At 37.5% G+C, this 27242-nt stretch overlaps 1 protein-coding gene and 1 non-coding gene across 24 annotated transcripts in view; one reads left to right on the forward strand and one right to left on the reverse strand.

Annotated features, from left to right (window-relative positions):
* The window catches only part of STK33 (serine/threonine kinase 33), a 228062-nt gene that overhangs the window by 160044 nt on the left and 40776 nt on the right, over positions 1 to 27242 (reverse strand). The window contains exon 2 of one of the 23 annotated variants that reach the window (XM_054662042.2): positions 5114 to 5208. The exons of the other annotated variants lie outside the window; for them this stretch is intronic. The gene's annotated coding sequence lies outside the window, so the exon portion shown is untranslated. The remainder of the gene's footprint in view (positions 1 to 5113; positions 5209 to 27242) is intronic. 23 annotated transcript variants of the gene reach the window in all.
* On the forward strand, positions 26819 to 26949 carry LOC112204911 (small Cajal body-specific RNA 20). The gene has a single exon (XR_002938657.1). It is a non-coding gene; the product is annotated as a small Cajal body-specific RNA 20 (non-coding RNA).

Raw genomic sequence — 27242 nt, forward strand, 5'->3', positions numbered from 1 at the left:
ATGATTGGTAAACAATTTAGGAACTGCCCCCTAACTTCTTGTTTTCCCACTGGTAACTGCTGCTAATCCGAGCATATATTCAGGGCAACTTCAATCTATAGCTCCTGAGCTTCAGTTTTCAACCATGGCCCAAATATATTAATTTTGCCTCAGTTTCTTCCCTTAGGTCAATGATATCTATCAGTAATCTTGAACCCAAATATTCTGAGATAAAGACAAGATAATATTTATATTCCTTTAAGACTGAAGACCAAAACCTGGAACATTAGTCAATTCACGACAGTTATGAAAAAGACCTCTTGGCCTTCTGTGGCCATACCCCTTTGTATCATGTGCACACGCTTTTCACCTCAAAGCTTTTACGGTGAATGCTGTGGTATGGCTGGAGTATACAGTGCCAGTAGGTGAGTCCAAAAAAGGCACATGGAAGACAAACCAAAATGTTTGCATATGAGCCTATTTTAGTTTATTTAAGGAAATAATATGTGCCAGGTAGTGTACTGAACACTTGCTATAAATTATAATATCATTTAATCTTTACAATACCACTATGTGAGTATTATTAGTGTTATCATTATCCCTGTTTTTTATAATAGCATCATTATCCATTTTTCAGATGAGAAAACTAAGTCAGTATGGCTATATGGCTTGCCCAAGGTCACATACGTAGTAAACAACGAAACTAGGGTTTGATTCCCAACAGTCTGATTCCGTCTTGTTCTTAACCATTAAACTGTTTTCTCTGCTACAGTCTAAAACTATTTAGTATAAAAGGCCATCTATTCATCAATAATATTTACAGTGTAGAGACAAAGATTCTAGGAACATGGCAGCCTGAAAACATAATTGCTGATGCTTCTCCTAACTCCAAACAAACTAACTCTTTTAGTTCCTGGGCCAGAGGCAGGTAGGGCCTAGAGAGTGTGAGTAGAACCTCTGCTCTTATGGGGTCACAGAGAAAGCTAGTGTAAGACAAATTTTTCTCTGCTAAGTCAAAAGATATACTGAGGTCTAGTGGCAAAGAGCCATAGGACAAGATTCAGAATTCAAGGTTCCTAGGAAAAGCCTGGTCTTGAGAGATTTATGGGCCCCTCTGGTAGACATAATAATGGCTCCCTCCCCCTAAATATCCAAAAAGCTCATCCTCTGAACCTGGGAATATGTTTTCTTACATGGCAAAAAGCTGTTGTTGATGTGATTATCTGGTGGGCCCTAAGTAATCACAAGGATCCCTATAAGGAGGGAAAAAAAGGGCAAAGGTAATAGTAGGAGATGTTATAATAGGAGTCTCAGAGTGATACAGTATGAGAAAGACTCGTTAAAGATGAAAAAAAGGGACCATAAGCCATGGATCGCAGGTGGCTTCTAGAAGCTGAGAAAGGCAAGGCAATGGATTTTCTTCTAAAGCCCCAAGGAAGAACACAGGCACGCTGACACCTTCATTTTGGCCCAGTGAAACTGATTTCAGACTTCTGACCTCCAAAACAATAAGATAATACATTCATATTGTTTTAAGCCACTAAGTTTGTGGTAATTAGTTACATGAGCAAGAGAAAACTAGTATACTCCCCCAAAAACCAGACAGAGCTGGATGTTTTTAAATGAACATGCTGGTCTTCCTGGCCCAGATGAGCTGGTGCGAGAGGGGGCGGAAAAGGTGTATGAAGTCCTGCCTGCTCCTTAGGATGGAAGAGAGGCTTTGCATCTACAAAGATGAGAATGTGGAGAGCATCACACAGTATCCTGAAATCGAATAAGAATGTGTAGTATCGGTGCAAAATAAGGAATAAAAACCTAATAATAAATAATAGTCTGAGGCAAAAATTACCACACTGGTTTTTTTTACACTTAGGTATTAAGGAAGGAGGTATTAAGTATTAAGGTCAGACATGGGGAGATAGCAGACAAAAGAGCATTTAAACGTCTCTGGTGGGGAAACAGGAAGTAAAAGCACTCTAAAATAAAAGGAAATTTACCGGTAAGGGAAGAAGAGAGGGTCCTGGTGGGGGAAATAGTTGAAATTTTATTTTCTTGTACCAGTGGAGAAATGTGTATTTATTACACATGTTGGAAAAATAGGGGGAAAAAAAATCTACCACCACCACCACCAAGAATAAAAAAGAAAAAATTATTTGGAAATTTAGAAACACTTTCAAAATGCTGTGATAAAAAGAATATAAAAACTGAAATTACAAACAGAAGACAAGGAAGAGGAAAATGTTTCATAGCAAACTTAACAGGATGCCGTGAAAGCCAAACTTAAAGGAAACCTTATAGCTTCAAGCTTCAAAAGCATTTCTTTTTTATTCTTTTTTTTTTTTTTTTTTTTTTTTTTTTTGAGACAGACTCTTGCTCTGTCGCCCAGGCTGGAGGGCAGTGGTGCAATCTCGGCTCACTGCAACCTCTGCCACCCAGGTTCAAGCGATTCTCGTGCCTCAGCCTCTCTGAGTTGCTGGAACCACAGGCGCCTGCCACCAAGCCCAGCTAATTTTTCTATTTTTAGTAGAGACAGGGTTTTGCCATGTTGGCCAGGCTGGTCTTGAGCTCCTGACCTCAGATGATCCGCCCACCTCAGTCTCCCAAAGTGTTAGGATTACAGGTGCGAGCCACCACACCCAGCCTCAAAAGCATTTTTTATGAGGCAAGAAAGATGAAAAAGAAAATTAGTGCTCACTTTTAGCAACTAGGATAGGAACAATTAAATACATAGAAAGTAGGAAGAAAAAAATGAATAAAGGTAAAGCTTCAATTAATAAAACTTAAACATCTCAAATTGTAAAATGAAGAACTCTAAAAATTAATCTTTGAAATGATTAATAAAATAAATACCCCCCCAACTTTGCTTCAAGGAAACTGAGAGAAAAATATATAAATGATTAGGAGTATAAAAAAATCATAAGTACAGGTAAGAAAGATACTAAGGCAATTATAAGACAATAGTACTTGCAATTTTGTGTGCTATTTACAAATGCTGCATAACCAACTACCCTAAAACTTAGTGGTTTAAAACAATTATTTTATTATGCTCGCAGATGCTTTAGGTCAAGAATTCAGGCAGGGCTCAGCTAGGCTGGGTTTGTCATGTGATTACGTTGAGATGACAGCTGGGTTGGAGCTCTGTGAAAGCTCAAATTACACTATTTATCCAAGATGCCAACCGGCTGTCAACAGATGCTGGCGGATGGCAGGAGCTGAGCTGGGAGCTTAGCTTGGCCTATCAATGGGGATGCTTACATATGGGCTCTCCAGCATGGAAGACCCAGACTTCTTACATGGCAGTTGAGTTCCCCAGAGTGAGCCTCCCAGAGAACTGGGAAAAAGCTGCATAGCCTTTTCTGAACCAGCCTTGGAAGTCAGCATCACTTCTGCCATCTTCCAGTGGTTGAAGCAGTCATAAGCCTGCCTAGACCCAAGGAAAGTAGGCATAAACTCACATCTTGATAGGAATGTCAAAAATTTTGCAGAAACGTTTTAAAACCGCCACAGCAACAAATATGAAGCCTAGAGGAAATAATTTTCTAGCAAAATGTAAATTCCCAATCATGACCCAAGAAGTAAAAAACTTGGATAGATCAAATGCCACAGAAGAGATAAGAAAAGTGATTAAAGATCAGCCATTAAAATAAATGCATCAGGTAGTTTCACAGCTGGGGTACATGAAACTTTTAAAGAAGAGAAGTGTAATATTATTTAAACCAGGGCCTTTCCAATTTTAGTGAGCCTCAGAATAACCTCACCAGCTAATAAACACACATTCCTGGGCCCCATCCCAGACTGATTCTGTAAGTTCAGAGTACAGAACAGGGATCTACATTTGTAACATGCACACATGTGATGTTACCACCACTTATTCACACAATTCACTTTGAGTAGCACTGATTTAAACCAGGAGTTAGCAAACTACGGCCCAGTGGCCAAATCTGGCCTGTCGCTTGCTTTTATAAATAAAGTTTTATTGGAATACATACAGGTTTATTCATTCACTTATTGTCTATCTTTGCTTTTGCACTACAATGGCAGGGTTGAGTAGGTATGACAGAGACCATATGGCCCACAGAACCTAAAATACTTGCCATCTGGCCCTTTGCCCAAAAAGTTTACCGTGCCCTGTCTAAACCACTACCTTATTCTACCTCATTTATACCTCATTATATTTTCCCTTTTCCAAACTTAAGCAGACTTTTTGGATATTCTGCTGACATATTCACTCCATTGGTTAAGGTGCAAAACTAATATGACAAATAGTTTTCATGGCACAGGCTATCTGCACTAAGCAACAACCAAATCACTATGTTGAAGAGGATGTGAGACTGCCCAAGCTCAGCAGGAAACAATGTTGCAATTGATTAGAGATGTCTTCTACACACATTGAAAGGGTAACTTGCAGCATGCATGCTGTGTGTTTGCTAACCCTGATTATAAAATATATAAGGTTTAAGATTATTTTCAAAATCTGTTGGATAACTGCAACAAAATATGAATGTAATGCACCCATTTTTAACTGCACCATTAACAATATATCAGATTTTGCTCCAAAGGCTATGGAAGTTATTGTAATAATATGCAAATGTTTCACACTCATAAAAAAGTAGAAAAATAAAACCATTTTGTGATTTTTATCAGAGTATAATACAGACCAATTCTGTCATGTTTGTACACAAGACTTCTGAGATTGATGTCTGCTCTTGAAAGAATATGAATAATGTTTCAAATGCTATAAACCAACATTTTATCAGTTGAAAATGTCCTTATTGTCAAAACATCTTTCAAAGATGCTAACTCTAAACTTTGAGGTAATTTTTGCACATTAACACCCTTTTCCCATGATGTTAGTTCCAAAATAGTGGCCCAGAATATATCAACAGCGGAAATTACATTTCAAGATTTGCATATTTACGTTATTACTTAAAAGAAAAAAAGTCTGTTGTTCTAGGCAAAAGAAAAATGGCACAAGAAAACATGTGTACATGTTTGTTACCTTAGGCAGAAGAAAAACTGCAGGTGAAAATTTCCAGTGTGGGTAAGCAACAGTTAAATACCAAAACCCAGTAAAGCCAGAAGTGAGCAGCAGAGCTGCCACAGAGAGCACTGAAGGTGGCACCAGAGAACTAACCCCAGAGGAAGGTCCTAGAAGAAAGAGGTGAAGATCAGCCAGGCGTGCCCAGACATGGAGTTTTTCTCACCACTACAGTTCCGCACGAACAAAGCCTGGCACACAGAAAAAACACCATTAATATTTAAGAAAGGAAAGAGAAAGCATGAAAAGTAAAAGGGAGGGAAGGCAGAAGTTCACAACAAAAAGCCAGTCTTCCAAAACATTCCTACAGAGTTGTGGCTCCATTCTAATTACCAGATGGTGGTGTACAGAGCAATTAGGAAAGATGACTGGTAGTAAATAAAACTTTTCCACCAAAAATGAAGATAACTGAGGAATCAGCCTCCAGTTGCTAAAGGACTGACGTGCCAAGAACTGGAGCAGTTCTGCAAAGGACACAATGGCTTCTAGCATATCAGAAGCAAGTGTTTGTCTGTCCCAGTTCTATGTGCACTGAACCCAAATATAAAGACAATTATACATCCAGGAAAAATAAAGACCCCCAAGAATTCTAACCTTGATATGTAAAATAAAGTTTTATTTATTACATGGTTTTGTTTGTGGTTTTATTTATTACATGGTTTCTCTGGTAACCCTGTAGTAATAATACATAGCAAAAGGAAAGAAGGGCAGAATATCTGCTGTACAGTTGATAATATTTGTCCAGGCATGCTGGGTGAAATGTATCAACAAAGCAAGGTAATTTCAAATTGTATCTAGCATGGAAGCATTCAGAACTACAGAGTCCATGTTTATGCCCTCAAACTGTATATGTGCCGGAGCCAGTGGCTCACACCTGTAATTCCAGCACTTTGGGAGGCTGAGGAGGGCGGATCACCTGAGGTCAGGAGTTCAAGACCAGCCTGGCCAACATGGCGAAAACCCATCTCTACTAAAAGTACAAAAATTAGCCGGGCGTGGTGGCAGGCGCCTGTAATCCCAGCTACTCAGGAGGCTGAGGCAGGAGAATCGCTTGAACCCGGGAGGCAGAGTTTGCAGTGAGCCAAGATCGCACCACTGCACTCCAGCCTGGGCGACAAGAGCAAGACTGCATCTCAAAAAAAAAAAAAAATTGTTTATACGTGCATTTTTCTGAGGAAAGATTCCAGTACATTCATCAGAGTCCCAAAACAGTCCACAGCCTAACCCACTCTACTCCCCAAAAATAGGAAGAACCACACTGCAATGTTTTACAAACTATAGGTCATTTTGGTGGGCACACATTTTTAAATTAAATAGAATAGAAAGTATAAGAGTATAACATTGATCATAAGGGTATTATTTCTTCAAACTTGTTCCAGCAGCTATATATATTTCTCTCTCTCTCTCTCTCTCTCTCTGTGTGTGTGTGTGTGTGTGTGTGTGTGTGTGTGTGTGTGTGTCAAGGTAAATTTTTTCATACTGAGGTGGTCTGGGTCAATAAATTTGGAACTCATTGTTCTAAGGCATAAAAAATGGCTAGATTCAACTTTGTAACATATTAAATCATCATCCATTGAAAACAAATCTGTGGTTCCAGTGGGCATTATACTGTTTTGAGTGGCATAAGACACACCAAAATGAAATTGTTATAATTAGAGAACTGCAATCTATAATACTCATAAATGAAAGTGTATCTCTATAAAGTCCTATTGATCTTAAGGAGATCAAAGGCTGCCATTGAAAGGACTTCACACTGTCTCTGGGAAAATGTTAAATTCTAAGTAAAATGTTTAGGAATAAAAAGAGTTAAAATATTCCCCTGGGATGATAACGTCCTCTAAGCACCTTAGAAAGACGTCAGAGAAGGGGAGAGAGAGTATGGAAAGTCATCCTTAAGCCTGGTACAGAGATGAGTCTTAGGAAAAAATATTTCCTTTATACAAAATAGACGAGAGAACATGGATATTCTGCCATGACTGCTTGGGTATGAACATGTCACCACAGTGTCTGGTACTGTCTTCCGATTTTTTCTAAGCCTCAGTATGAGAAGCATGAATGGTCCATATACTGAGTTATTGGGCTTATTTCTAAAATGTTACTAATGCACTTTACAGGTTTAAGTTCTCCCAATCAATGCAAAAATTTCAAAAGTATCACTGGGTTCTACACAGCCAGACTATTACCTCTCCCCATACTATTCATTCAACAGGGGACTAATATCCAGAATATACAAGGAACTCAAATAACTCAAGAGGAAAAAAGACAGTCCCACTAAAAGGTGGGCAAAGGACATGAATAAACATTTCTCAAAACAAGAGCTACAAATTGCCAACACATGTGAAAAAAATGCTCAATATCACTAATCATCACAGAAATGCAAATCAAAACCACAATGAGATATCATCTTACCCCAATCAGAATGGTTATTATTAAAATAAAAAATAATAGATGTTGGCAAGGATGTAGAGAAAAGGGAACTCTTATAAACTGTTGGTGGGAATGTAAACTAGTACAGCCACTATGGAAAGCAGTATGAAGATTTCTCAAAAACTAAAACTAAAAAAGAATTACTATCAATGCAGTAATCCTACGACTCAGTATCTACCCAAAGGAAAAGAAACCAATATATCAAAGGGATACTTGCACTCACATGTTTATTGCAGCATTATTCACAATAGTAATGATATGGAATCAACCTAAGTGTCCCTCAACAGATGAATGGATAAAGAAAATGTGGTATATATATACTGGAATACTGGAATGGAATACTCTTTGGCCATAAAAAAGAATAAAGTCGTATCATTTTGCAGCAATATGGACACAACTGGAAGTCATTATCTTAAGTGAAATAAGCCAGGCACAAAAAGGCAAATATCGCATGTTCTCACTTACATGTGGGGGCTAAAAATTTGATCACATGGAGGTACAGAGTGAAAGGTAGAGAAGAGAGACTGGAAAGGGTGGACGTGGGGAGGAGGGAGGATGAAGAGAACTGAATTAAAGGGTACAAACATACAGTTAGATAGAAGAAATAAATTCAATGCTTGATAGCAGAGTAGGGTAATTATAGTTAACAAAAACGTATTGTACTCAGGTGATGGACACCTTCAATATCCTGACTTGATTACTGTACACATTATATACATGCAACAAAATTTCACAGGTATCTCATAAATTTGTACAAATTTTTTAAAAGAACATGAATTTCCAAAGTGAAAGAGCCCAGAGACTTCAGAGCAAAATTAATTTTTTTAAAAGATCCACCTCAATAATCACCGTAAAATTTCAGAACACCAAGAATAAAGAGAAGATTGGTCAAGGAACTTCACAATGGAAGGAACAGGCTGATACCACCTGAACAGATTAATCACTATCAGCCTCACTTAAAAGTAGGACAACCAGAAACCATTATGTGCTCATGATGTAATACAATAGGAAATACAAAGCACCAGCTATGAAGTTTTATTAACAACTGAAGTAGAATTCAGTCAAGTCGGAACCTAAATGCTAGTAAGTTTTTTATTCAATTGTTGTATTTTTCACTACTAAAATTTCATTTGGTTCTTCTTCATATCTTCTATTTCTATGCTGAAATGTTCCCTTTCTTTCTTTTCTTTTTTTGTTGTTATTTGTTGTTTGTTTGTTTGAAGAGACAAGGTCTCACTCTGTTGCCCAGGCTGGAGTACAATGGCGTGATGATCATAGCTCACTGCAACCTTGAGCTCCTGGGCTCAAGCAATCCTCCTGTCTCAGCCTTCCAAGTAGCTAGGACTATAGGCATGCACTGCCACACCCAGCTAATTAAAAAAAAAAAAAGATTTTTTTTTTTTTTTTTTTTTGTAACAGAGTCTCACTCTGTCACCCAGGCTGGAGTGCGGTGGCTCCATCTCGGGTCACTGCAACCTCTGCTTCCTGGGTTCAAGTGATTCTCCGCATCAGCCTCCCGAGTAGCTGGAATTACAGGCACCCGCCACCACACCTGGCCAACTTTTGTATTTTTAGTAGAGATGGGGTTTCACCATGTTGGCCAGGCTGGTCTTGAACTCCTGACCTCAGGTGATCTGCCCACCTCAGCCTCCCAAAGTGCTAGGATTACAGGCATGAGCCACCATGCCTGGCAGGGTCTTGCTATGTTGCCTAGGCTGGTCTGAAACCCCTGGCCTCAAGTGATCCTCCCACCTCAGCCTCCCAAAGTACTGGGATTACAGGCGTAAACCACCATGCCTGGCCCCCCCTTTTTAAAATTTTGTTTCAAGTGTGTTCATAATTACTCACTGAAGCATTTTTTGCCATGGCTGCTTTAAAGTTCTTGTCATATAATTCCAACACTTGTGTCATCTCAATATTGGTGTCTGTTATTGACTTTTCTCAATCAAGTTGAGATTTCCCTGGTTTTTGGTACGATAAGTGATTTTCTGTAGTACACATTCTTGTTTAGAATAACATGAGATTAAAATGGACATGTGCCAAGCGCAGTGGCTCACGCCTGTAATCCCAGCACTTTGGGAGGCCGAGGCAGGTGGATCAAGACCAGGAGTTCAAGACCAGCCTGGCCAATATGGGAGGCTGAACCAGGGAGGTGGAGGTTGCAGTGGGCCGAGATCATGCCACTGCACTCCAGCCTGGGGAACAGAGTGAGACTCTGTTTCAAAAAAAAAAAATTAAAACAATAATAAAAAATAAATAAAATGGATAAGTAACTAATGAATCAGAAGTTTTCTTGAGTAAAAAAATTAGGAGCCAGGATGGTGGCTCATGCCTGTAATCCTAGCACTTTGGGAGGCCAAGACAGGAGGACTGCTTGAGCCGAGGCATTCAAGGCCAGACTGGGCAACATGGCGAAACCTTGTCTCTACCAAAAATACAAGAAATTAGTTGGGCATGGTGGTGTGCACCTGTAGTCCAAGCTTTCAGGAGGCTGAGCTAGGAGGATGGTTTGAGCCGTGGGAGGCAGAGGTTGCAGTGAGCCAAGAATGTGCTATTGCACTCTAGCCTCAGTGGCAGACCCAGACAGTACCCAAAAAAAAAGAGTAACAATAACAAAAGCTAATACTTAAATAGCATGATGTGTCAGGCACTATAATGAGTATCTTATACATATTAACTCATTTAATACTTACAACAACCCTATGAAGTAGGCACTACAATTATCTGAATTTTACAAATGAGGAAACTGAGGTTAAGTAATTTGCCTGCAGTCACACAACTAGTAAATGGTAAAGCTAGAATATGAATCCAAACCGTCTGCCTCCAAACTCCATGCTGTTGAAATCACTATGCCATCATGCCCCCAGTAATGTATTACTGTAGCTTTATTTGTGTAAACATGTCATTGTTTTCCTATACAGGGAAATTTTAGGGTGAATCTTGTCATTTTAGTCATCATCATAGGTACTATAAAAGATTACTTTGTTGCCACTAACTAAAGAAAAAAGCCAGTAGCCGGCATATTTTTAGAAAAACAAAAGGCTCAAGAAGATAGGCAATTTTACGTGAATTTGGCAGAGCGACCTAACCTAACAAGATGTGTTCTTTCCTACATGTGTCTAGTGCTCAATGAATGCTTGTTGAATGAATGAACACACAGACATATGCATGTCTCTAAAGAATGAAAGATAAACAGGATGTCAGCTACTTTTTTAAAATGTCAAAAAGGGAAAGAATATGGAGCTATGATCTTCTAACAGGAGGACTTCCTAAAAGTCAAGGGTCCGGAACTCGCTTGTCTCAGATGATAATTACAGGCCAATGAACCACTGCTATCTGGCCAATTAACCTTTCTGACAAAAGAAGGATGTCTTAAAAACTAAGAGAAATGTTTTCAAATATTACTGATAATATAAACTGGGTTTTGTAAATTTAAGATTTGTCCAGAATCTCTTTGTCCCTTGATATGTAACCTATCCAAGAAGTATCAGCTCTAGCCAGAAGGATTTTACTATTATACAACCTGTAAAGTTTACAGAAAAGGTATTCTGAGGGAGAAAAAAAACAATAATGACTTTCTGAAAAAACAAAATTGTAGATAACTTTGTTAAAAAACAAAAATTTAAAACGAAGTAAAAATTAAGATTCTCACCTAGCCCATTATCATAGAGACTTACATTGCTATCAAGCCCGTTTCTCTAGGGGCTTAAAGGCAATCTCTGACACGGTGCTGCATCTCAAAATGTTCCCTCAGTGAGGTGATGAATCTCTCTTGCCCTGGTCTGATATGAGTGATCGTTTAAGAATCAGTGTATCAGTGAACAAGGCAAGGGAGCAAGCCAGCTGGCCAATATGAAGATGAAATACTTGACCTAGAGACACCACCAAAGTCTCAGCAAAAACAGGCTATGTCCTACAAACAGGTAGGAATCTGTTCACTTTTGATCTGAAACAATGCAGCACCCCTAAAACATCAACACCAATAAATAAGAGTAAACAACCCAATAGTTTTGGATTGCAGCAGGATAGCAAAAGATTCGAAGAATCTACCTGAAATTGCTTCTTCATCATAAAGAATGCCCCTTAGCAACTGATGCAATAATTACTTGGCATTAAGATAGACATACGATTTATTTGGCATTTAACTATCATGAATATACATAAAGGAACTCAGTGAGGTTACATTACACCCTTAATAGCTAACTCATAACTGTAGTACACAAATAGGAGCTAATGTAAATGCTAAGCTTCTATAGATAAATAAATAATATTTGATGTATCATCCTTCAGTGAGCCACAAACTGAAAGGAAGATTATATGATCAATTTAGGCCTGAAATCCTTAGCGCACTGTTGGTAGGAATGTAGACTGGTACAGCCATTATGGAAAACAGTATGGAGGTTCCTGAAAAAATTAAAAGTAGAACTATCATACAACCCAGCAATCCCTCTTCTGGGTGTATACCCAAAAGAGAAGACCTTTTGCTCACCTCATAAATATATATGCACTCCCATGTTGATTACCGCATTATTCACAATAGCCAAGATATGAAAAAACCTAAATGTCTGTCAGTGAATGACTGGATAAAGAAACTGTTGGCCAGGTGTGGTAGCTCATGCCTGGAATCCCAGTGGTTTGAGAAGCCAAGGTGGGAGGATCGTTTGAGGCTAGAAGTTTGAGACCAGGCAAACAACATAGTGATACCCCATCTCTACAAAAAAAAAAAAAATTTAATTATCCAGGTATGGCGGGGTGTACCTGTAGTTCTAGTTTCTTGGGAGGCTGAGGTGGGAGGATCGCCTAAGTCCAGGAGTTTGAATGAGCTATGATCATACCACTGCACTCTAGCCTGGGTGACAGAGCAAGACCCAGTCTTTAAAAAAAAGACAAATAAAATTTTAAAAAGAAACAGTGGTGTGTATACACACACGCATATACACACAGGAATATTATTCAACCTTAAAAAGGAAGTAGATCCTGCCATTTGCTACAAAACAAACCTAGCGGATATTATGCTAAGTGAAAAAAGACAGACACAGAAAGAAAAACATCACAGGCTCTCACTTATACATGGAATATTTAAAAAGAAAAGAGCTCAAATACACAGAGCACAAAACAGTAGCTACCATGGATGGGCAGGGGGCGGGAGAGGAAACAAAGAGATGTAGATCAAAGGATACAAAATACCAGATATGTAGGGTGAACAAGTTAGAGATAATACACAACATGAGGACTAAAGTTAATCAAATTGTATTATATTAGAGATTTTAGTTAAATAACTAAATTTTGGTTGCTCTTGTCATGAAAAAGTAATTACGTGAGATGAGATATGTGAATCGGCTTCACTATACTACCCATCTTACTATCTCTCTCTCTCTCTCTCTCTCTCTATATATATATATATCTCATAACATTATGCTGTAAACCTCAAATATACATAACACATTTTTTTAAATTTAGGTTTGAAACAACATTTTACAATGGAAAATAGATGAAGCAATTAAGGACCTCTAAAGAATTCAGTTCAGATATTATGCCTTTAAAATATAAATTGAATTAAATTATATCATTACTTGAGAAATGTGTACATTTCAATGAACCTATTATTTAAAAACTGACCTAATTTACTAATAAAAGAACAAGAGGCTTTTCATCTCTCCTTTTCCAAAGAGGTTTTTTAAAAAATAGTTCTCAGTTTCGTGACTCAGTACTATAATACAGTTTTACAGTTTTACATTTCCTGCTTTATCTGTTGAAGCAAGATAACTCAGTAGCTATTGTCCAGGTAGATTTTCATTTCACCCAGACCACGGTTTTATACAAAGTAAATTTTCTAACTTCAGAGAATTTAACAACCACTCCTAATCAGAAACTCTTTAGGCAATGCCAAGAAAAATATCCAATGAAAGAAATTCTGTTTAAGTACAGTATGAACAGCTCCTTACTAAATAGCTTTTCCCCCAACTCCAGTGCATAAAGTATGTTCCATACATATCTTTATATCACTATATATTTTGAAATTTAAAACTTTGATATAGTCCTAAATTCGTTGCTATTTTACTTTCCATTTGTTCAAATGTTTCACAACTTATGTCTGTGGTACTACAAGCCCCTTCAAAAGACTTAAATTGTATTAAAATACTACTTTCAATTTAAAGAGCAAAATATCTGAAAAATTAAGGTCACAATGTTAGAGAGTCTAATGGAGTATGGATTTCTGCTTGAAGTACTTCAACCAGAAACCTCAGCAATCTTAAATCTGTCTCTCCTGGATATAATAAGTTTTAAAGCTTTGAATGAATTTTCAGACTATGTTTCACATCTCTCATAACTTCAGAAGAAGATGCAGCAGAGAAGCAAAGAGAACAGTCTCTATAATAATGGAATTTTTATGCAGTACCAATAAGTTACAGAGCCTTTAAAACAAAAGATGAATAGGATCATTTTTAAAGGAGGAAAAATAAGCGTTAGAAGGTTTCTTTGTAAGAATTTGCTCATAGGTACAAAGTACTTTTCAAAAGATCAAGAAATAGTAGGTTCTTTGATTCAGGATGTCATAAATGTTACAGAATCACGATTAAATCAACTATTAGTTTTAAAATATAAGGGTTTTATTTCAATATTTCCACGATAAATGTGGCCAGTTCCATACGTCATTACGAAACCTAAGTCAATTTTCAGATAGGGCACTGACCAGGAAATACCGACAGACAAAAATCACATGGAACATGTACAAATCTGAAATAGGAAAACAACATAAAATACATTTCAAAAAAATTGCTTTTAAAATGTTTGTCATCTAAAACAGTGGTTCTCAACGGAAGTGATTTTGCCTCCCAGGGGATGGCTGGCAATGTCTGGGGACATCTTTAGTTGTCACAACTAGGGGAGTGCTACTGGTATCTAGAGGGTAAGAAACCAAGGATGCTGCAAAACATCCAAAATGCATATGGCTGCACCACAAGAAAGAATTACCCACTCCAAAATGTCAATAGGGTCAACGCTGAGAAATACTGACCTAAAAGAATGCCAAGCACATGATAAAATATGCTTGAATGATGCAAAAATACTTGCTGAATGAATTAATGAATTTTAATAAATGAAAAGATTTAGTTTGCACTTTTTTTTTAAGACACTCTGTCACCCAGGATGGAGTGCAGTGGCACGATCTCAGCTGCAACCTCTGCCTCCCCAGGCTCAAGAGATCCTCCCCACTTAGTCTCCTGAGTAGCTGGGACTACAGGTACACACCACCACACCCAGCTAATTTTTGTATTTTTTGTAGAAACGGGGTTTCGCCATGTTGCCCAGGCTGGTCTTGAACTCCTGGGCTCAAGCAATCCACACGCCTCAGCCTCCCAAAGTGCTGGGACTACAGACATGAGCCACTGCGCCTGGCCTGGTTTTCACTTTTTATAGCTTCTTATTGTCTCCATCAATTTGATGCCGCCCAATGCAGACTCTGTTTTGTTCTCCAAATATTTATCTACTCATTCATTAGATTCCCCTAGGGTGGCAAATATGACCAAAGAGATGAAAAATCACATGTCCATTAAGGATCTTGCCCTATGATATGGTTTTCCAAGGAATCTAAAAGAGGGACGCATATTCACCATTTAATTGTCACTCAAATCAGCAGGTGAAAACATTTCAAATGTCTTCAGTGATTAAGAGCTCAAAAATATATTTTTAACTATGGGAATTAAAACATTATTATTTTATTTGGCCACATTTGTTGATAAACCAACGTATTTCAAATTTACAAGTCAAAACCAAATAAGTAAAATTTAAATACTCTTTAGAAAATACTCATTGTGGTTCTGTAATTTGCAACAACATGGATGGAACTGGAGATTATGATGTTAAGTGAAATAAACCAGGCACAGAAAGACAAACATCACAGGTTCTCATTTATCTGTGGTATCTAAAAATCAAAACAACTGAACTCATAGATGTAGAAAGTAGAAGGATGGCTACCAGAGGGTGGGAAAGGTTGGTGGTGGTAGGGGGAAGATGGGAATGGTTAATGGGTACATTAAAAAAATGGAAGAATGAATAAGACCTACTATTTGATAGCACAACAGGGTGACTATAGTCAATAATAACTTAATTGTACATTTTAAAATAACTAAAAGTATAATTAGATTATCTGTAATACAAAGGATAAATACTTAAGGGGATGGATACCCCATTCTCTGTGACGTGAGTATTACACATTGCATGCATGTATCAAAATATCTCATGGACCCCATAAATATATACCTACTATGTACTCACAAAAATTAAAAATATAAAAGAAAATACTCATTGTGTGAGAAATGCAACTAGAAAAGGTTAAAATGCCCATGTGATTTTTTAAATAGTAATTCACAATTGCCAGTTCAAAATAATACTAAATGATTTTTTTCCATTTTTTTATTATACTTTAAGTTCTGGGATACATGTGCAGAATGTGCAGGTTTGTTACATAGGTATACATGTGCCATGGTGGTTTGCTGCACCCATCAACCCGTCAACTACATTAGGTATTTCTCCTAATGCTATCCCTCCCATAGCCCCCCATCCCCCGACAGGCACGGGTGTGTGATGTTCCCCTTCCTGTGTCCATGTGTTCTCACTGTTCAACTCCCACTTATAAGACTCTGGCATTCCCAATTTAATCTAATATGAAAACTATCCCAAGTGGAAATTTTATATATATATACATATATATGTATATATATATTTATAAAATTATATATATAATTATATGTAATACATGTATATATATTCCATATTTATCCTTAACTGTCACGTAGCTACAGATTGATTTTATTAACAAATACTTAGAATAATGATTGTTTCTCTAAAGAAAATTATGAGTAAATTTTATTTTTTCTTTATAGCTTTTTAAATTTTTCAATTGTTTTACTATCTACATAATAATTTTGTAAGGAAAGTGAACTATATATTCAAAGAAATAGAGCCTCAGATAATTGACATATACTCATTGTTTTCTATAGAACCATATATTATTCCAGGGTTAAAATTTAAGAACAATAGTTAATCATAAAGATATGAAATTCCCAAACTATTTCCCTTTAAAGAACCTACCATTTATGCATGGGGGAAGACAATATAACTAAAAGAGACTTATTTTTAAAATGCTTCTAGCCAAAATCATAATGTTAGATAAATTACAAATACTAAGTCAATTATAAATGTTTACACATTATTCTGCTACTGTACTTTTAGTTGTCCTTAGAGACAAATGTTTCTATGAGAAATAAATCACTCCCTCTTATATTTAAATATTGCCCTGAGATAATGTTATTCCAATAAGAAATATTCTAAAAACTGCATCAGCTAAAACCATGACATGGTCCTGCTTACAGTCATAGATTGAAGAGCAATCCAAAAGCTTTTCAAATGTTTATTCAGAGAGAAGTGAAGGGCACAACTTCTCAAAGGGAAATGATTTTTAATAAAATCTTACAAATAGGAAGCTGTCTACCAGAAGTGTAAGTCCAAATGAACCAATGAATAAGGAAATTCTTTGTGGGATTATTCCAACCTCATCTGAAGCCACATGCACTTGGAAAACCCAAAACAATCAAAATAAATCCATTACCTAGACATGCTTTCAAATCTATTTCTTTCTACTGGGAATCAACAACCAGTGAGGGTGTTGATTTGTTCTTTTCATCCTTTTTTACAGCTAAATGAGCATGCAAACCTTTAAAAGAGAGGCAAAAATAGAAATGACAGCACCATTTATGAATCTAAAATAATCTCTGTGAATCAGTGTCACTAAATTGGGCAAAATGAAATATAAATATCCCAATCAAGTAGTATCTCTTTGAAGGAAAATACAAATTTAAGATTACTAATGTTACAAAGTATTTATATGCATATCAGTCCCCTGATGCGTTTGTTTAAAGATTACTAAGTACTCTTTAAGGACAATCCAGCCACCAACAATTAACTTACAAATTAGTTTAAGAAATTTCTATTAAGAGCCTACCATGTGCAAGAGACTGTATTAGGCACAGTGAAAGAAGCAGACTCATCCTTCACAGGCTTTGGTCTCAAGAAACATAAAGGTCTAGTTAGGAAGGTAAGATATGCCTAGAAATAACTTCAAAACAAGAAGAGAGATGAATGACCAACACAATCTTGAGCAAAAAGAACAAAGCTAGAGGTATCACACCTCCTAATTTCAAAATACAGTCATGTGTTGCTTAACAATGGGAATACATTTGAGAACTGTGTCATTGGGTAATTTATCATTGTGCAAACATCATAGAGTGCGCTTACACAAACCTAGATGGGCCAACCTACTACACACACAGGCTATGTGGTATATAGCCTCTTGTTCCTAGGCTACAAACCTGTATAGCATTTTACTGTATTAAATACTGTAGGCAATTGTAACACGATGGTATTTGTGTATCTAAACATAGAAAAGGTATAGTAAAAACACAGATAAAATATTTTTTAAATGATACACCTGTATAGGGCGCTTACCACGAATGCAGCCTGCAGGACAGGAAGATACTCTGGGTACAACCGTGAGTCAGTAGTGAGTGAATGTGAAGGCACAGGTCATTATTGCATACTACTGTACACTTTACAAATACTTGTACACTTAGGCTACACTAAATTTATTTTTAAAACTTTTTCTTTCTTCAATAATTAACTAGCTTACTGTAACTTTTTATTGATATATGATAATTGCACATATTTATGAGGTACCTGTGAGATTTTGATACATTCACACAACGTGTAATGATCAAATCAGGGTAATTAGGCTATCCATTACCTCAAACATTTATCATTTCTTTATGCTGGAAACATTCCAAATTTTGTCTTCTAGCTATTTTGAAATATAAAATAAATTACTGTTAACTATAGTCACCCTACTGTGCTATCAAACACTAGAACTTACTCCTTCTATCTAACTATATTTTTGTACTCACTAACCAACCTCTCTTCATCCCCCCCACCCTACCCTTCTCAGCTCCTTGGAACCATCAGTCTACTCTCTACTTCCATGGCATTAACTTGTTTATCCCCCACATGAGTGAAATCATGCAATATTTGTCTTTCTGTGCCTGGCTTATTTAAGATAATGACCTCCAGTTCCACCCAAGTTGCTGCAAATGACAAGATTTCATTGTCATTTATGGCTGAATAATATTCCGCTGTGTATATTTACATTTTCTTTACCCATTCATCCACTGATGGGCACTTAGGTTGATTCCATATCTTGGCTACTGTAAATAGTGCTGCAATAAACATGGGAATGCAGGTATCTCTTTTCTTTTCTTTTGGATATATATCCAGCAGTGGGATTGCTGGATCATACAGTAGACTATTTTTAGTTTTCTGAGGAACCTCCACACTGTTTCCATAACGGAGGTACTAATTTAAATTCCTACCAACAGTGCACTGGCTTCTCCCTTTCTCCACATCCTCACTAGCATCTGTTACTTTTCCTTTTGGAGAATAGCCATTTTAACTGGGGCAAAATATCACATTGTGGTTTTGATTTGCATTTCCCTTATGATTAGCGATAAGAATTTTTTCATATAGAGTTGGCCATTTGTAAGTCTTCTTTTTTGTTGTTTGTTTGTTTCTGTTGAGACGGAGTTTCATTATTGTTGCCCAGGCTGGAGTGCAATGGTGCAATCTCGGCTCACTGCAACCTCCGCCTCCCGGGTTCAAGTGATTCTCCTGCCTCAGCCTCCCCAGTAGCTGGGATTACAGGCACGCGCCACCACGCCTGGCTAATTTTGTATTTTTCTTAGAGATGAGGTTTCACCATGTTGACCAGGCTAGTCTCGAACTCCTGACCTCAGGTGATCTTCCCATCTCAGCCTCCCAAAGTGATGGGATTACAGGCGTGAGCCACTGCACCTAGCCCTGTATGTCTTCTTCTGAGAAGTTATTCAGGTCATTTGCTCATTTTTAAAATCAGATTATTCATTATTTTGCTATTGAATTGTTTGAGTTCCTTATCTATTCTGGTTATGAATTCCTTGTGGATGGAGAGTTTGTAAATATTTTCTTCTATTCTGTAGGTTGTTGCTTCACTCTGTTAATTGTTTCCTTTGCTGTGCAAAAGCTTTTTAACTTAATGTAATCCCATTTGTCTATTTTCGCTTTTGTTGCCTGTGCTTTTGGGGTCTTATCCAAAAAAATCTTTGCCCAGACTCACATATACACCATGGAATACTATGCAGCCATAAAAAAGGATGAGTTCATGTCCTTTGCAGGGACATAGATGAAGCTGGAAACCATCATTCTGAGCAAACTATCACAAGGACAGAAAACCAAACACCGCATGCTCTCACTCATAGGTGGGAATTGAACAATGAGAACACTTGGACACTGGATGGGGAACATCACACACCGGGGCCTGTTGTGGGGTGGAGAGAGTGGGGAGGGATAGCATTAGGAGATATACCTAATGTAAATGACGAGTTAATGGATGCAGCACACCAACATGGCATGTGTATACATATGTAACAAACCTGCACGTTGTGCACATGTACCCTAGAACTTAAAGTATAATAAAAAAAAAAAATTCTTTGCCCAGACCAATGTCCTCAAGTATTTCCCCAATGTTTTCCTCTAGCAGTTTCATAGTTTCAAGTCTTACATTTAAATCTTTAATGCATTTATTTTGTTTTTGTATATGGTGAGAGATAGGGATCTAGTTTCATTCTTCTGCATATGGATATACAGTTTCCCCAGTATCGTGCATTAAAGAGGTTGTCCTTTCCACAATGTATGTTTCTGGAGGCTTTGTTGAAAATAAATTGGCTGTAAATGTATGGATTTATTTCTGAGTTCTCTGTTCTGTTCCATTGGTCTATGTGTCCATTTTTATGCCAGTACCATGCTGTTCTGGTTATTATGACTTTGTAATATATTTTGAAGTCAAAAACTGTGATGCCCTCAACTGTGTTATTTTTGCTCACAATTCTTTTGACTATTCAGAGTCTTTCATACAAATTTTAGAATTTTTTTTCTATTCTGTAAAGAATGTCATTGGTATTTTGAGAGGGATTGCATTGAATCTGTAGATCACTTTGGGCAGTATGAACACTTCAACAATATTAATTCTCCCAATACATGATCATGGGACATCCTTCCATTTGTTTGTGTCCTCTTGATTTCTTTCTTCATATTTTATTATTTTCATTATAAAAAATGGTTAAATTTTTTCCTAGGTGTTTTATTTTTTGGTTAAATTTATTCCTAGGTGTTTTATATTCTTGTAGCTATTGTAAATGGGATTACTTTCTTAATTTCTCAGATTGTTCACTGTTGGTGTATAAAAATACTACTGATTTTTGCATGCTGGTTTTGTATAAAGGATATCCAAATTGGAAAGGAGAAAGCCAATTTATCCTTTTTCACAGATGACATGACCTTATATTTAGGAAAACCTAAAGACTCCACCAAAAAACTGTTAGAACTGATAAACAAATTATTAGCTGTGGTTTGGTCATATACGGTCTTTATTGATTTCAGGTATTCTCCTTCTATACTCAGTTTGTTCAGAGTTTTTATCATGAAGGGATGTTAAATTGTATTGAATACTTTTTCAGTATCTATTGAAATGACCATATAATTTTTATTCTTGATTCTGTTAATCAGATGTGTCATATTTATTAATTTACATATGATGAACCATCCTTGCATCCCTGGTGTAAATCACACTTGATTGTGCTAAATGATCTTTTCAGTGTGTTGTTGAATTTGGTTTGCTAGTGTTTCGTTGAAGATTTCTGCATCTATGTTCATTGGGGATATTGGCCTGTAGTTTTCTGTCTTTGTTTTTTTTTTCTTTTTTGTTATGGCTTTGCCTGGTTTTGGTGTGAGAATGATGCTAGCCTTGTAGAACGAGTTTGGAGTATTCCCTCCTCAATTTTCTGAAATAGTTTGAATACAAATGGTATTAGCTTTCCTTTACACATTTCTTAGAATTCGGTAGTGAAGACATTGGGTCCTGAGCTTTGTTGGGGAACTTCTGATTGCTGCTTCAATCTCATAACTCACTATTAGTCTGTTCAGGTTTCCTATTTCTTCATGGTACAATTCTGATAGGTTATGTATATAGGAATTTATTCATTTTGTCTAAGTTTTTCAATTTGTTGGCATATAGTTGTTCATGACATTCTATAATGATCCTTTGTATTTCTGTGGTTATCAGTTGTAACGTTTTCATCTCTGATTTTATTTATTTGGGTCTTCCCTCTTTTTTCTTAGTCTAACCAAAGGTTTGTTGATTTTCATATTTTAAAAAAACCAACTTTTAAATTCATTGATTTTTTAAGTCAGCTTATCTTTACTTAAAACAAAAGTCAGTGTTTCTGTAACATGCTTTCAAATAGATGTCAAATATTAACTTTGTACTTTGTATTTCCATAATTACAAATATCACTCTGAACAAATCATGGCTCTCAGTGATATACCAGCATCTTCTGCAAAAGTTTTATATAACTATATAATTAATGAAGGAACAAACAATTATTGTAACATTTTTGAAGAAATATTATTTTATGATAGTAATAATTCTTCTTACAAAAATACTTTTGTTTGAAACTCTACATAATACACAATAAGGTCCCAGAATATGTAATTAATAGCAATAGTTTCAGGGTGATCTTTTGTAATTTTTTTTAGTCTCAAATTCATTCATTTCTGCTCTGATCTTTATTATTTCTTTCCTTCTACTAATATATTGGCCAGGCTGGTCTCAAACTCCTGACCTTGTGATCCACCCGCCTCGGCCTCCCAAAGTGCTAGGATTACAGGCATGAGCCACCACACTCAACCAGGATTTTCTTTTCTATTGCACTGTCAGGCTGCAAATTTTCTGAACTTTCATGCTTTGCTTCCCTTATAAAACTGAATATCTTTAACAGCACCCAAGTCACCTAAGTGCTTTGCTGCTTAGAAATTTCTTCCACCAGATACTCTAAACCATCTCTCTCAAGTTCAAAGTTCCACAAATCTCTAGGGCAGGTGAAAAATGCCACTGGTCTCTTTTCTAAAACATAACAAGAGGCATCTTTGCTCCAGTTCCCAACAAGTTCCTCATTTCCATCTGAGACCGCCTCAGCCTGGGCTTTGTTGTCCATATCACTTTCAGCATTTTGGGCAAAGCATTTTGGGCAAAATTTCTCTAGGAAATTCCAAACTTTCCCACATTTCCTGTCTTCTTCTGAGCCCTCCAAACTGTTGCAACCCCTGACTATTACCCAGTTCCAAAGTCACTTCCACATTTTCGGGTATCTATGGCAGCAACACAATCTACTGGTACCAATTTACAGTGTAAGTGTTCACACTGCTGGTAAAGACATACCCAAGACTGGAAGAAAAAGAGGTTTAATGGACTCACAGCTCCACATGGCTGGGGAGGCCTCACAATCATGACAGAAGGCAAGGAAGAGCAAGTCATATTTTACATGGATGGCAGCAGGCAAAACGACTCCCTGAAATTATTTAAGTCAGTTATTCTGAATAATTTTCTTTTTTTTTTTTTTTTTTTTTTTGGAGACAGAATCTTGTTCTATTACCCAGGCTGGTGTGTAGTGGCACAATCTTGGCTCACTGCAACCTTTGCCTCCTGGGTTCAAGTGATTCTCCTGCCTCGGCCTCCTAAGTAGCTGGAACTATAGGTGCCTACCACCACAACTGGCTAACTTTTGTACTTTTAGTAGAGACTGGGTTTTACCATGTTGGCCAAGCTGGTCTCGAACTCCCGGCCTCAAGCAATCTGCCCACCTCAGACTCCCAAAGTGCTAGGATTACAGGCATGAGCCACCATGCCTGGCCTTATTCTGAATTCTTTATCAGACATTTCATAGATCTTCAATGCTTCTGGGTCCACTGCTAGAGCTTTGTTAGTATTTTTTGGTGGTATTAAATTTCCCTGAGTTTTCACAATCCTTGTGTCTTTTTGTCGATGCCTGCACATTTAAGGAGAGAGCTACCTCTCCTAGTTTTTGCAGGTGTTCTTTCGTGGTGTTAGACCTTTACTTCTTCATGTCGGAACTTAAACGCTGGCTTGTCATTGTTTCCCATTCTGCGCAGAACTTGTAGGGAGCATCAGAACTAAAACTTTACCCCAGAACTATATTGCTGTCCTGTTATTGCTTCCTAATCTAGGAAAAACATAAATGGGCACCAGAACTTAATCCCAGCCTTTTAGTTATTTCTGGTCAGGGGAAGGCTTGATTCAAATGCCTAGGCTTTATGGAAAATGCAGCTAGGTATTCCAGCCTTTCCATGAACTGTACCCCTTGCAGCACTATGGCACTGGCCTGTCTCTTCAACATGGTGTCCCTGCTGATTGGAGAGCTAAAGAGCCACCAAGATCTGCACACCAGTCACTGTGCTCAGTGCCCCTGTGTGCCCCCAATTCACCCCCAGATGGTACAACCCTCCTGGTATTCCCCATGGTTCCCATGGAGTGCATCTGGAGTAGGCTTCTCACAAAGATTCCAGACCAGTGGCAAGAATGAATGTCCACCTCCAATTCCCTCCTATCACCCTATAAGCCATAGGTCTAGAAAAATTCTCTGTGAGTGGCATTATGCCAGCTTGGGGAAGGAAGTGGCAGAGACTGAAATGACCTTTTCTCTTACCAGTCATGGCTTATCTCGATCCTGTGAGTCTATGGGGTTTCTCAGCTTCTCCTCCAAGTTCTGGTATATTCAGGGTGGTATTCTTGTTTTTAAACATTTCTAGTTGTATTTTTATAGGGAGAGTGATGCCAGAGGATCTTCTATTCTGCTGTTTTGCTGACATCACCTTGCTTTCTGTAACTTTTCTACTTTATAAACTTTTTACATTTTTTAACTTTTTGCTTCTTTTTAATAACACATAGCTTAAAACACAAATACAGGTTCAGCTTTACAAAAATATTTTATCTCTTTATATCCTTATTCTATAAGCTTTTTTCTATTTTTCAGTTCTTTTACTCATTTATTTTTTTACTTTTTAAACTTTCTTGTTAAAAACTAAGACACATACATACACATTAGTCTAGGTCTACACAGGATAAGGATCATCAATATCACTGTCTTCCTCCTCCACATTTTGTTCCTCTGGAAGGTCTTCAGGGGCAACAACGAGCACAGAGCTGTCATCTCCTATGATAAAAATGCCTTCTTCTGGATACCTCCTGAAGGACCTGCCTGAGGCTGCTTAACAGTTAACTTTTTTTAATAAGTGAAAAGAGGAGACTCTAAAATAACAAAGAGTATAATATATGCTGGGTGATGGCTCATGTCTATAATCCCAACACTTTGGGAGGCCAAGGGAGAAGGATCGCTTGAGTCCAGGAGTTCAGGAGCTGCCTGGGCCATACAGTGAGACCTTGTCTCCACATAAAAAAAAAAAAAATTTAAATTAGCCAGGCATGTGGCACACACCTGTAGTCCCAGATACTCAGGAAGCTGAGGCAGGAGGATCACTTGAATCCAGGAGTTCAAGGCTGCAGAGTAAGCTATGCTGAAGCCACTGTACTCTAGCGTGGGTAACAGAGGGAGACTCCGTCTCCAAAATATATATATATATATATATATATATATATATATGGTGTGTGTATATATATGATATATATATCATATATATAAGTAAATATATAAACCAGTAACATAATTGCTTATTATTATCTAGCATTATGTACTTTATATAAGTATATGTCCCACACTTTTATACAACTGGAAGTACAGTAAGTTTGGTTACAATAGCATCACCAAAAACACCTGAGTGACATGTTGCCTTACAATGTTACAACACCTACAATGTTGCTAGGCAACAGGAATTCTTTAGCTCCATTATAATCATATGGGACCACCACTGTAAACGTGATCCATCACTGACCAAAATGTTGTTATACGCTATACGACTGTATATTTTAAGGCTATCAAAATCAAAACAGCATGGTACTAGCATAAAAATAGACACACTGACCAATGGAACAGGACAGAAATCCCACAAGCCCACACATTAATAGTCAACTGACGTTTTTTTTTACAAAGGTGCCAAGAACACACAATGGGAAATGGACACCCTCTTTAATAAATGGTGCTGGAAAAAATGAACATCCACATGCAGAAGAATGAAACTGCATCTTTATCTTCATACCATATATAAAAATCAACTCCAAATGGATTAAAGACTTAAATATAAGACCCGAAACTATAAAGCTACTAGAAGAAAACACAGAGGTTAAGCTCCATGACATTAGACTAGGCAATTATTTTTTGGATATGACCCCAAAGACACAGACAAAAACAGACAAGTGGGATGGCATCCACCTAAAAACCTTCTGCAGAGCAAAGGAAACAGATTAACAAAGTGAAGGGACAACTCACAGAGTAGGAGAAAATATTTACAAACCATATATCTGAAAAGGGATTAATATCCAAAATATGTAAGGAACTCAAACAACTCAATAGCAAGAAAACAAATAACCTGATCAAAAAATGAATGAATTGGCCGGGTGTGGTGGCTCACACCTGTAATCCCAGCACTTTGGGAGGGCAAGGCAGGTGGACTACGAGGTCAGGAGATCAAGACCATCCTGGCTAACACAGTGAAACCCCGTCTCTATTAAAAATACAAAAAATTAGTCAAGCATGGTGGCATGCACCTGTAGTCCCAGCACTGGGGAGGCTGAGGCAGGAGAATCGCTTGAATCCGGGAGGTTGAGGGTACAGTGATCCCAGATCACGCCACTGCACTCCAGCCTGGGCAACAGAGTGAGACTCCATCTCAAAAAAAAAAAAAAAGAGTGAATGACCTGAACAGACATTTCTACAAAGACATACAAACAGCCAGCTAGTTCATGAAAACAATGTTCAATATCACTAATTATCAGATAAATGCAAATTAAAAATACTATGAGATGATATCACCTCATACCTGTTAGAATGGCTGTTATCAAAAAGATGAAAGATAAGTGTTAGTGAGGATGCAGAGAATGGGAATACTTGTACACTGTTAGTGGGGATGTAAATTAGTACAGCTATTATAAAAAACGGTATGGAGGTTCCTCAAAAAAACTAAAAACATCACTACTATATGATTCAGCAATCCCACTGCTGCGTACATACCCAAAGGAACCAAAATCCATATGTCAGAAGGAGATCTGCACTGCCATGTTCACTGCAACACTACTCACAATAGCCAAGATGTGGAAACAACCTTGGTGCCCATCAACAGATGAATGGATAAAAAATGTGATACATATACACAATGGAATACTATTCAGCCTTTTTTAGAAGGAAATCCTGTCATTTGCAACAATGTGGATAAGGCTGGGGGACATTATGTTAAGTGAAATGAGCCAAGCACAGAAAGACAGAGGACCTCTCTCTCATAGGGCTGTAGGGGATCTTTTTTCTCTTCAGCCAGGGTTGGAGGCCAAGATGGCCCTTGAGAATCATCATCATGACTGCTGAGAGCTGGGCAGCCTTGTTTACCTCCCTTGGGCATTTGAAAAAAAAAAGACAAATACCACACCATCTTACTTGTATGTAGAATCTAAAAGAGTCAAACTCATAGAAGTAGAGTGTAGAATGATGATTACCAGAGGCTGGGGGGAATAGGAGGGAAGGAATGGAAAGCTGCTGGTCAAAGGGTAGACAAGAGGAATGTTTTGAGATCTATTGCACAGCAAGGTGACTATAGTCAGTAATAGCATATTGCACGTTTAAAAATAATTAAGAAACTGGCTGGGCACTGTGGCTCCCACCTGTAATCCTAGCACACTAGGAGGCTGAGGTGAGTG

This window comes from Pan troglodytes, chromosome 9 (genome assembly GCF_028858775.2).
Source record: "Pan troglodytes isolate AG18354 chromosome 9, NHGRI_mPanTro3-v2.0_pri, whole genome shotgun sequence".
NCBI lineage: Eukaryota > Metazoa > Chordata > Mammalia > Primates > Hominidae > Pan > Pan troglodytes.